The sequence below is a fragment of the Pongo pygmaeus genome, chromosome 9 (assembly GCF_028885625.2).
Source record: "Pongo pygmaeus isolate AG05252 chromosome 9, NHGRI_mPonPyg2-v2.0_pri, whole genome shotgun sequence".
NCBI classification, from domain to species: Eukaryota; Metazoa; Chordata; class Mammalia; order Primates; family Hominidae; genus Pongo; species Pongo pygmaeus.
The window spans coordinates 30,914,768-30,927,256 of NC_072382.2; the positions used below are offsets into that span (position 1 = coordinate 30,914,768).

Consider the following 12,489-nt stretch of genomic DNA (forward strand, 5'->3'; position numbering starts at 1 on the left):
ACCCAGGCTGGAGTATGGTGGCACAATCACAGCCCACTGCAGCCTTGACCTCCTGGCTCAAGCAATCCTTCCACCTCAGCCTCCTGAGTAGCTAGGACTACAGGTGTGTACCACCACACTTAGCTAATTTTTTGTAGAGACAGGTCTTGCTGTGTTGCCTAGACTAGTCTTGAACTCCTGGCCTCAAGTGATCCTTCCATTGCGGCCTCTCAAAATATTGGGATTACAGGTGTGAGCCACCATGCCTGCCCAAATATTTTTAAATGATGGAATGAAAGGTGCACTTCCAAGCCACCAGGAAGAGTGGCCTTCCCATTTCTGAGAGATCAGAATAATTTTCTTTGCTGCTGACCAAACTTGGGTCCACCTAAGCATTATTGTCCACAGGGACATAGACCTGGGCCACATGGGTGAGCAATCCTGAGTCTGTTTGCTGGTCAGTGGAGCCCACAGACTTAGCAGAGCAGAAGTACATGCTACATAGCGTAGCACATTTGTTTCTATTAAGGACCAATCTTTGCAACTCTTAGGAGACAAAAGCCGGCCAAGGAATGAACACTGACTCTTCCAAACAAGAAAATGTTAAGGGTCAACTGTGAACTATGGAAAGGGCTCAACAGGAAGCAAGAGACAACTTTCTTAGGCGCTACTGGAAACCGAGTGCAGACAGAAGAGTCTGAGAGTCCAAATTTGCGCAACCATAAGTATTAGGGCAAACAGGATACACACTCAAGTGTTTATCTCTGCTTAACGGTGTTCACTAAGTGTCCACAGGATTCAGAAAGCTGACAATTTAGACGCACCTAGAAGCAATTATATCATCACATCATCATCACATTGGCCTGCAAGCCACTGTATAATCACCAGAAAAATCCCCTTCTGTGATACAAGTTAAACAAAGCTGTGGGAAATAACCACACATCTTATTTACTCATCTATAAGCCCACTTTAAGTATCAAGTTCCTTGGAGTGCATATTGTCTGGGTGTGGCCCCCAAATGTCATCCAGAGTGATTCTGCAGCGCCTACCAGATGGTAAGCCAAAAAGTCTAGACACAAGCAGTAGCTAAGACTGACCATTATGTGAGTGAGCAATTACATTTCTGACATGTAACGTATATAAAACCCTGGTGAGTGAAAGAGTAGTCAAAAGCTACAGTCTGGCAGCCAACAAGCGTTTTAAGTGTGGGAAAATGTGCTCTAGATTAAAATGTGCAACTTACTTTTAAAAATTAGCTCCACTCTCTCATTGCAGAAATAAGATAAAATGGTTTTTTCCTAAGAAAGGGAGATGAGGCTGAGTGCAGTGCCTCATGCCTATAATCCCAGCACTTTGGGAGGCCAAAGTGGGAGAATCCCTTGAGGTCAGGAGTTTGAGACCAGCCTGGGCAATCCAGCCAGATCCCATCTCTAAAAAAAAAAAAAAAGCCAGGCATGGTGGTACATGCCTGTAGTCCTACCTACTCAGGAGGCTGAGATAGGAGGATCCCTTGAGCCCAGGAGTTCAAGGCTGCAGTGAACTATAATCACGCCACTGCACTCCAGCCTGTGTGACAAAGTGAGACACTATCTCCAAGAAAAAAAAAAAGAAGGAAAGAAAGAAAAAAGAAAGAAAGAAAGAAAGAGAAAGAAAAGAAAAGAAAAGAAGAGGAAAAAGAGATGAAGGGAAGGGAAATTTCTTCTCGGGTAGTATAGCTAGGTATAACAGGCATTGAATAGAGGCTCAGAAAACTGATGGAAATATCCACATATGATCATTTCATGGAGGTAATGAGTCCAGTTCAAGTCCATTTAACTCAACCAAACATTAGAGTGTCCACTGGATGCCAGGATCTGAGTAAAGGAAGTTACAGGGGGCAAAGAAGAATAAATTATCTTCTCCCAGGGAGCTCAGGGTTTCTAAGGAAATATCCAAAAGTAATACTATAAATGCAAGCAGACACCAACAGCTGTAATTGAAGATGGACAACTGAGACAAGATTGAGGCAGAAAGGTTAACTCACATTCTGGAGTTATGAAGCAAAGCTAATGAAAGGTCAACTGAAAACTACAGGTTCTCCACTTCCTTGCCCATAACTCTAAAGAATATGGGGCCTGGAGACTGGAAAGGAAATTTTGAGAAGGAAAAACAAGATTTCATAGGTAAGAAGCTTTAAAAGTTCAAGGTGTATCCAAGGTCTTAACTATGAAAGACCAGGTATAGGATGAAAATATCACATTTCAACAAATATGTAGGGAGTACCTACTACCCTTGCCACAAAGATGAGCCAGATATGGCTCCTACAATAATATAATAATAAAAGGGAATAGTAACTGGTCATGATTAAAGAAAAAGACAGGGGAGGCCGAGGCGGGCAGATCACCTGAGGTCAGGAGTTTGAGACCAGCCTGGCCAACCTGGTGAAACCTCATCTCTACTAAAAATACAAAAATTAGCTGGGCGTGGTGGCAGGCGCGTGTAATTCCAGCTACTCAGGAGGCTGAGGCAGGAGAATCACTTGAACCCGGGAGGCGGTGGTTGCAGTGATCCGTGATCGCACCACTGCACTCCAGCCTGGGCGACAGAGTGAGACTCCATCTCAAAAAAAAAGGAAAAGAAAGAAAAAGACAGGAAAGCCTAATGCTGGGATGGGAAACAATGCTTACAGCAGACTGAAGCAGAGAACGTGAACAAGATTAGCGGGCCAGGTGGGGAATGTGGCAAACTAAAGAGTGTCCTCAGACTCCTTTTGGTTTATTACAGAAAAGCTGAAAACCTGTGTTCAGATGTCAACTCTCCCAACTTTTAAATACTGGAAAAAATCATCTTGTTTTCTTCTTTTCCCCAAAATACAATGCAAGCCAAACAGTACATGTCTGATGCCAAAGTTTGGCCCACGGGCTGCCAGTTTGAGACCCTTGCATGGGACTGAGTGGGGACAAATGTACACAGCTGTTGACTGTGAGGGCCAAAGGAATGATGAAAAGAGATATTGTGAAGGTTACAGAGCTAAGCCTCAAGAAAAAGAAATACAGCCCTGGGAAAAATAAATAAAGTAATTGGACCAAAAAAATTAAACTCCAGAGGCGTGTGGTATAACACTTGCCACTAACATCTGCACAGCACTTTATAGTTACTAAGGCTCTTCCTCATGTTATCCCACTTGGCCCCCAACAATCCTAGGAGGTGGACACCATTATTATTCCTATTTTAGAAGTGGAGAGTTTCTGGTTCAGAGCATTTAAGCAACTTGCCTGTGTGGTCCCATAGCTATGGAGGGATAACACCAGAACTCAGGTGTAGATCTTGTACTTTTTCAGACTCTTAAAGAGAAGAATTCCAGGCCATCTCTATCACCTTATTTTTAAAGAATATAGATTCCTGGGCCCTCCCCCTAGTCATTTTCATTCACTAGGGCCAAGATACCTAAATTTGTACTTCCCAGATATCTTCCAAGTGATTCTGATGTACAACTAGGCTTGATAACACTGGTCTAGACCAATGTCCTCAACTAGGGGCGATTTTGTCCCGCTGCCTGGAGACACTTTTTGATAGTCATAACTATGGGAGTGGAGGGTGCCATGGGCATCTAATGGGTAGAGGCCAAGGATGCTGCCAAAAATCCTACTATGCACAGGACAGCCCGCATCACAAAGAATTATCCGCCAAAACCATCAATAGGGCCAAGGTTGGGAAGCCCTGACCAAGGCTCTAGTGCCCTGCTACCCACATTGTAGTCTGGGAATCAACAGAATCAACATTGCCTGGGAGCTTCTTAGACATTCTGGCCCCAGCCCAGACCTACTGAATCGGATTCTGTGGTTTAACAGGATCTCCAGGTGATGCAAGTGTGCTTTCAGAAGCACAGCTCTAGACCACGCTTCCTTTGCCATCAAGGAATTTTAGAACAGAATGGAACCTTAGTGGTAGGCCAAAGTCATTACTTTGTAAATAGGGAAACTGAGGCCCAGAATAACTGAGCAACTCACCATGGTCATACAGCTTGCTTATGGCAGAGCTGAGATCAGATTCCAGATCTCAATTCCTCAACCTGTGTTATCTCCATGATGCCCGTTAGGACCAAAATGAGGGCTCATTCAACAACCCTGCCCCTCTGAAAAGTTGATACCAACCTTGGTGGGGAGGTTTTCTTTTGTTTGAGATGGAGTCTCACTCTGTCACCCAGGCTGGAGTGAAGTGGCACGATCTCGGCTCACTGCAGCCTCTGCCTCCCGGGTTCAAGCGATTCTCCTGCCTCAGCCTCCCGAGTAGCTGGGACTACAGGCACGCACCACCATGCCCAGCTAATTTTTTGTATTTTTAGTAGAGACGGGGTTTCACCATGCTGGTCAGGATGGTCTCGATACCCTGCTCTCATGATCCACCCGCCTCGGCCTCCCAAAGTGCTGGGATTACAGATGTGAGCCACCGCGCCCGGCTGGTGGGGAGCTTTTTTGAGGCCTGAAAGGAATCTATTGTCCTGTTGGTGAATAATTTTTTAAAAAATTATCCCTGACACCACAGAAGAGTACCATGTTTACCCACTAATTCAGCCTGCGAGACGTTTTACAAGGAAAGTGGCCACACTGCTCCCATAGTGGTGGTGTCCGGGAGGTAGCATGATGAAACAGTTCTCCAAAATGATGGCAGCAGTCGATGTGGTCTCTTCAAAGACATCTGGGGAATGATATTGAACCAGTTCCAGAGAAGTATTTAGAATTAAATGGCAAGCGTAAAAGGGTTTACACCAAGGATTTTATGTGGCTGAGGTCACAAACAGGTTGTGACAGGGTTTGAGGCAGCTTAGTTCAGTCTGATACAGACACACATCAGAGCCAATGGTAGATTTTTCTCCCCTTCCCCACCCACCCCTACCCTGCCCCCTGTCCTTGGGAAAAAGGCAAAAACAAATCCTTTCAGCTATTCTTCCAGGCTCAACTTAAGCTAACATATACTCCAGTTCCGAAACAGCTGAATCCATTGCAGTCCCTTAATCCTAGTATTTGCTGGAAACCCAACTGCTGTCAAAGATGCCATCAACAAAATACAGGACACGTCCTGTGTCAAAAAGAACCAGCAAAGTTGGAGAAAGTACTGTAATAGGTAAAGTAAGGAAAGAACGGGAAAGTGGAAGTTTTGCTGGCATTTGGCAACCAGCTAAAGTGAAACCAGACTATTGATGTGTGGGTGAGGGAAACATATTCACACCTCAAAATTGAGGGGAGAAAAAGAAGAATGAGAGCTTTGCAAGTTTAATATATGAGTAAATACATAATTTTATGTAACATATAATTATATGCTAAATAAATTGAACAAATAATTAATGACAGGTTGTTTGGAGGGGGTAGATGTTTATGAGGTCTTCCCGTAGGCCACGGTCAGATGGATTTCTACCGCTCTCCACAAACCCTTCTAGCTGAGCCTAGCTGTGAGCTTCTGCTTTTTTAATGAAGTTAGTATATAGTGATGTCATTTATTATCCTGCTCCAGAAATACAATAATTTTTAAAAGGGGGGGAAAGCAGAAAATGTCCTCTACACATTTGAAGAATATATAAAAGCCTCTAAAATCTCAGAATATGTTACAGCTGGAAATTTCAGGGAGTTTTTAAAAAAAGTCAGCTTAAATTTAATAGACCGTTTAAATTCTTAGTTGATGGTAATTAGGGAGCAAGCGGCATTTCTTTAAACGCTGCTAGACAGAACTTAATCCAATTTAGGTAATCACTAACCTTTGCGTTTTTTCTCTCTTTCTGTCTCCCGTACATGAAATCCGAGGACTGATCTACAAAGGCCATAAAGTGGCAAAGCATAAAAAAAGAATATTTAAAGAGGGAGACTGAGTGACTGGAACCTCAAAGGGCCAAGTCTAATTAAAATGGAAACAGGTCCCACAGGCTCCCTAATTTATATTGACTATAAAGCCAACACCGGGCAGCAGAAGGCATCGGGAGGGAAGTGGAGACACTTCCCCACTCTGCCCTTCTGGGAACCTCATCTGGTGTGTTCTGCAATGTGACAGCCATCCTCGCCCAGGCCAATGCTAGTAATTGTCTATATTCACAATATCTACAGGGCCTGACTTTCCTTCTTCTGTGGCATCACTACTGTCAGAATTATCCAGACTACCCCTTCAGGCTTCATTGTTCACCCACCTCTTGTCTCCTCATTTTAGAGTCCCTGAATAGCTCCGGCGTTGACTTCTGGTCCGGAAACTTCCATGTGAACCACTAGGATTTTCTTGAGAATTTGGGACCCTGGGTTCTCCATGGAAGGCCTTCAAGGGTAGATATCAGAATATACTGAAAAGAGCAAGACGCTTGAGTTCATGGCTGTGTGACACTGGGAAAGTAACAACCCTCTCTGAGCCTCTGTTTTCTCATCTGAAAATAGAGAAAATAATACCTTCCTACCTGAGTTGCTGGGAGGCACAAATACCATTACCATAGCTATACCTGGCTCACAGAAGTTGTCCAATAAATAAGTCAGCTCATTTGTTTTAACTGTACAAGTTTCAAAGTAAATCTTGGATCCCCAGGTACTGACAAAAATGTGAATTAACTCAAGTTCACCTCTGATGCCCCATCACTGCCATCCATCCCCCTCCTTAGCTCCATGTGAAATCTTCTCTTGTAAAACAGTGCTTTCTGCTTGTCAGGGTACCGCTCTCTTTGTTCCCCAATTCCAAACCCCATAATATTCTGTAAAAAATCCACAAAATATTTTATTCCTATATTTCAGCAACTAAAATATTAATTCACACTGACTTGTTAACAAAGGGTCATTTCTACAAGCATTGCCTTTAACATGTATTTACATTTTACATACAGAGAGGCAACTCTTGAGAACAAACCTTTCATGATGAACATTAGACACTGTAAGGATCTTTCAGAGGAACTCACACACTATTTTTCAAATCAATTCTGTATTGGGTCTAGCACTGCAGAAAGAATGAAAAGGAAAAAGGCTGCAATTTAAGAGAGATTTCAGCATATTTTACCTTGTACGAAAGGAACAACCACAGGAAAACAGACACATGCATGCCTACAAATCATTAGTATGGAGAAATCTGAAAAAAAATAAGTAATCCACAAAGTCCTTACTGAATTCAATTTTCTACAGATAAATGGCTTTAATGTTGAAGATACATTAAGTCAAGGAGCAAAGTGAGGATTAGGATTTAGGTCTGGACTATCAGCAAGAGATTTTCAGATAATCAGTGTAACAGTTTTCTAAAGACAAGATTAGGGCTTTTTTCCCTATCTGAGCCAATTTGTAACATTCTGTGAAATTTTAAAAATAAATAAAAAGCCATCAATCTAATCAGCTATAACGTGAGCTAATCAACAATGGAGAATTGAAGGGAAAGACATCTCCAGACTACGAGTCTGGAGTAACAAATCTGTAATCCATTCTCAGCTCCATCCCTGTGTGTATGGCCTTAGACAAATTACTTAAATTCTCCAAGCCTCAGTGGGCTCATCTATATGATAGGGATATAATAGTACCTATATCATTGTTTGCATGAGGAGTATATAATACTGTCAAAGTCTCTCAGTGCAAAGCTTAAGACATCATAAGACCTCAAGTGGTGTTTGCACCTTTCCCCTTTTTAAAACAAGTGGCACATGTTTGTAATGTTCTAAGACAGAACATTATTGAAATTTCACCCACAGAAATAAATATAAATCCATGGCCCTCTGGACCTGAAAGAAATGAGGTCCCACCCTTGAGAAACAAACTAGTCTAAACTAAGCCTTTGAGAAATAAGCTAGTTAGACTTTCTTATTTCTAGTGCCTTTCTTCTTTTACATATTAATGGTTCCAGTTGTTAGAAGCATCAGTAACATACTCAAAGAACAATGGTTGCAGTTGGAAAAACTGAAGACAACTTTGTGGATTGACCAGGCATGACTTCCCTTATCTGCAAGGCTACATTCTACAGAAACCGCTCCAAACAGCACCCTTGATCCTGATTCTAGGGCTGCAACCAGAGAAGACTAACCAGCCAGGTTCCACAGACAGGAGCCCTGCACCTTCGTCAGTCATACTGGGAACCTTACCAGGGGCTAAATTTTAAATGTGGCTAAATTAGTTTCTGCAAGCTCCATTTCCCCTCCTGACCCGCTAGCTGCTTCGTGTTGTCAGTAACAGCGCCTTCCACCCCAGAGCAATTTACCACAGCTCAGCATTTTGACATTTTGCAGTATGTAGGGCAATGAAATGTCATGACTGCAAATTTCTACGTTGGTCAGGATCACCAAAGAGAGGTCAAAAAGGGTAGTCTCCCGGGCTTGATCAGCAAGGGTCCCTTGAGGATGGTGGGGGATGAGGGCAGTCCATTGGGCCGGTGGCATCCCTTTGGTCCTTAGCATGGGTCATCTGAATGTGCACGTGTCGTCTGGGCAACAGGTCCAGAATTCTGCCCAAGCAGGGAAGCCCGGAGATTCCAGCCCAGAGCTTTTTCCACGCGGGTCTCCGGGGCAGACGTGCAGCTCAGACGCAGCGCGTGACCTTTGGTCTTGTGGGGCGCATCGCAGTGATTGAAACCTTGCACACCGCAGGCCTGCCGTGGCGTCTATAAATACTCACCGCCTAACTTGCTGACAAACAAAACGCGGGCTCCCGACACCGCGGGGGAAGAGGCAGGCGGTGGCAGCATGTGACCGAGGACAGGGACTGGGTAGAACTGGGGGAAACCCCTTTTGCCAGACAGGAAGGCATCCCAGAGCGGATTCCTGAAGCACAGTTAGCAAGCACACAGCCTGGTCCCACCCCGGGCGGCGGCCTCTAGGAAAATGGGCCGGAGGGTTGGACAGGCAGGGTCCCAGCTGCCCGGGCGGGGCCCCCAGAGCGCCCCCTGCGTGCAGCGAGCCCGGCGTGCGCGCACAGTAAGCGCGCAGAGGAAAGCCTCGCCGAAAGGAAGGCAGGCGGGAGAAATAAAACGGAAGGGGGATACTGCGGGCTCCCAGCGCGGGGTCCGCAGCAGGGCCGTCCCAGGGCTTGCTCGCAGCCCGTCCCGGCGGGATCCCCACCCGCTGGGCCCTGGCCCACCCTAGTCCGCAGAGCGCGCGCGTGCAGCAGCGCACGGGACAAAGTGGCTCCCTTCCCTTCCCTTCTCTCCCACGCCTCCCTCCAGAAAAAGGGGGACCGCCGGGAAAAGGCTGCTGCAGGCGCGAAATCCCCCCCCTCTCCGCGCTTAAGAGGGGACAGCTCTTTAGATTTGCCCCACAGAGGGAGAACGAGAGAGTCAAACAAGCCGACTTTCTTTTTCGACCTCCCGGCTCAGCCTAAGTCCCATGATCACCAGCATCCCCATCCCACCCCACGGCGGTACCTCAACCACCCTAAAGAGCAGACCGGGAGCGTGGCCTGCCCACCGCCCCACCATGGTGGTCGCGAGTAGGATCGCCTACGCCTGCCTGCAGCGTCCGATCGGAGGATCCTTAACCATTCAGGAGTTCCCACCTGGTTGCCCCCCAAATGTGACACTTTTCCCCAGCTCCTACCCCCGCCACGCCGCGCCCCGTCAGATTAGTGGGCGGTAATTTTCGCTCAATCCTGCCCGGTTGCTGAGCCTATGACTCTGGCCACTCCCAGAGACGCCCCCCACCCACCACTCACCTCGTTGGGGTCTCCGGCGTGAATCACCCCGAGTCGCGCACACCCGCCGCTCGCCTCCGCCCCAGACTCCGCGCGCCTAGGAAGAAGTTTCCGGTCTTCCCAAGGAAGTTTTCTCACCGGAGAGAAATGAGCGACCTGGATGGTTCTCCCCGTCGCGCTCTGCCCAGCTCTCCCTCCTTCCCTCCCTCCCTCCTCCCCCAGCTCTGCCCTTAGATGGGGTCCCGTCCAGCCTCGGTTCCTCTCCAGCGCGAGTCAACAAACGCTTCGGCCGCGGAGCTCCCACAGCCGGGCTGGTGACACGTTTCCCTCCTCTCTCATCTTACGGCCTCCTCCTCCTCCTCCTCCTCCTCCCCCTTCTCCCCCTCCTCCCCTCTTCCTCCTCCTCCTCCCACTTTTCCTGTCCCGGGCACCTAGCTTTGGTGTCTCTCCAATGGCCCCCACCTTACTTCACCCCATCCCACTCCTCCTCCCCTTCAGCAACTCTCACCCTGCTGGGGAGAGCGGAGAGGGGGGCCCTGCACTTACATCCAGTTCAACAATTTCAGGAAATCCAAGCTTTTTGACTTAAAAAAAAAAAAAAAAAAAAAATTGCCGAGGAGGATGCAGCAGGTCAAGGGAGCTCCGTGCTTGCGTTTCTCTCACACAAGGGGAGATCTGCAGCCGCCCCCCCACCCCATCCCCGGCCCCGCTGCCCCGCAATGGGAAACTGCCAAGCTAAGAGGTGATTCTGGGGCTCACTTAAAAGGAGCAGGGCGGAGCTGAAGAGAGGAGTGGAGCCTGAAACTCTTTTTTTTTTTTTTTTTTTTTTTTTTTTAAGGAATAGTCCCTAGGGCGTTCCAGAAGTTGTTTTAAGTGCATTGATGAAAATATAATGCAAGTGAAATCTTTCCCTTGTTTGCAAATTCTTTTAAAGCTCCCAAACTCATTTTCTAACTGCAGGTTTCATGAATTAGAGGGTCCTTCCGAGTTTGAAACCACAGAAAACCAACAAGCCAAAAATTAAAAACAATGTATAATTATTTTGAAAACTGTTAGTGTGTGTGTTTTTTTGTGTTTTTTTTTTTGCAGGTGTTAAGAATTTAGTGCAGCTGTTTGCAGGACTCACTACTTGCATCATTTCACGCTATGGTTGAGCAGGAAATACTTTAAAAATGCTGCCGGATCGCACATCACACATAGGCTTTGAAACCACAGTGACATTTGCTGAAGAAAAAGATGTGCATGTCCTTTTATCTCAAAACTGAGCAAGACTCATTTTCATTTTTTGATTTGGTCATTGCGACCCTATAAAACCTATGTGTTACAGTGGTTGTGGGCATGGGAGCGGGTTGAGGAAGTTCTGGGTGTCTCATTTGTCCTGTGATATTAGGTAAAGCTAAAAGATCCTCAACAGAAGCCCTAGAATGATGAAGGGCTTTAAATTTCATCCCAGGAATCACACACAATGAAAGAGATTGGGCATGGGACACATGCCTAGGAAACAAAATCTTTTTTTTTTTTTTTTTTGAGACAGTTTCCCCTCTGTCATCCAGGCTGGAGTGCAGTGGCATGATCTCGGCTCCCTGCAACCTCCACCTCCTGGGGTTCAAGCAATTCTCATGCTTCAGCCTCCCGAGTAGCTGGGATTACAGGCATGCATCACCATACCCGGCTAATTTTTGTATTTGTAGTAGAGACAGGGTTTCACCATGTTGGCCAGGCTGGTGTAGAACTCCTGACCTCAAGTGATCCACATGTCTCAGTCTCCCAAAGAGCTGGGATTATAGGCATAAACCACCGTGCCTGGCAAGAAACTGAGAGGACAATGAGCAGAGAGGAGACTTAAAAGAGGCTGGTCTGAGGGATTAAGAGCCAAAGCCTGGAGCCAAAATGGCAAGGTCTCTACAGCAGCTCCTCTTCTTCCCATCCTCTGGTTATTAGCCAAGTTACTCAACTTTGCTGTGCCTCAGTTTACTCATATGAAAATGGGGATAAAAGTAGTAGCTATGTCTTAGGGTGGTTATGAGGATTTAGTGAATTCACATAGAAAAAGTGCTTAGAATCCCTGCTGGGATTCAAAGGATATTAAGCTATTATTATTCCTATCATTATCCCTAGGGCCTGGGAAGTGCAAAGGGAGCTAGTTCTACCCAGCTGCAGGGAGGTCAGTTTGGGAACATCCATTCTACATTGCTAACTCTCTCAATCTCCTTCAAGTTTTATTTCAATGAGACCTACGCTATTCCACCTATTTAAAGTTGTAATTCGCCCCTCCCTCCCAGTCTCCCTCATTCAACTCCGCTTTTTTTTTTTAATAGCATCTATAACCTTGTAACATATTGTACGGTTTACTTTAAGAAAAAAATTATGGCCGGGCGCGGTGGCTCACGCCTATAATCCCAGCACTTTGGGAGGCCGAGGCGGGTGGATTACGAGGTCAGGAGTTCAAGACCAGCCTGGCCAACATAGCGAAACCCCATCTCTACTAAAAATACAAAAATTAGCCAGGCATGGTGGCGGGTGCCTGTAATCCCAGCTACTCGGGAGACTGAGGCAGAGAATTGCTTGAACCCGGGAGGTGGAGGGTGCAGTGAGCCGACATCACACCGCTGCACTCCAGCCTGGGAGACAGAGCAAGAATCGGTCTCAAAAAAAAAAAAAAATAGAAAAAAAATATTATTATCTCTCTTTTACCACCTCCTACTTTCAGGGTAGAACATCAGCTCTATAAGGGATCGCTTTAGTTAAACAAATCCGATTTTTTTAATTCACTGATATTGCCCAAGTTTCTAGAATAGTGTCTGGCACATCGTATGTACTCAGCAAATGCCATAGAAATGAACTCATTTAGCGTATGCTGTACTGATTGCCTATGGTGGGCAGGGCATTGTGCAACAAGAAAAAAAAG

At 46.1% G+C, this 12,489-nt stretch overlaps 1 protein-coding gene across 7 annotated transcripts in view; it reads right to left on the bottom strand.

The window, feature by feature from the left end:
- Positions 1 to 12,489, bottom strand: part of PRR5L (proline rich 5 like) — a 169,199-nt gene that overhangs the window by 77,142 nt on the left and 79,568 nt on the right. The window contains exons 1-4 of one of the 7 annotated variants that reach the window (XM_063670988.1): positions 9,603 to 9,889; positions 6,134 to 6,280; positions 5,711 to 5,763; positions 4,521 to 4,656 (exon numbers count right to left, since the gene is read on the bottom strand). The exons of 1 other annotated variant lie outside the window; for it this stretch is intronic. The gene's annotated coding sequence lies outside the window, so the exon portion shown is untranslated. 5 more of the 7 variants (XM_063670990.1, XM_063670986.1, XM_063670987.1 and 2 more) reach the window with 5 other exon arrangements.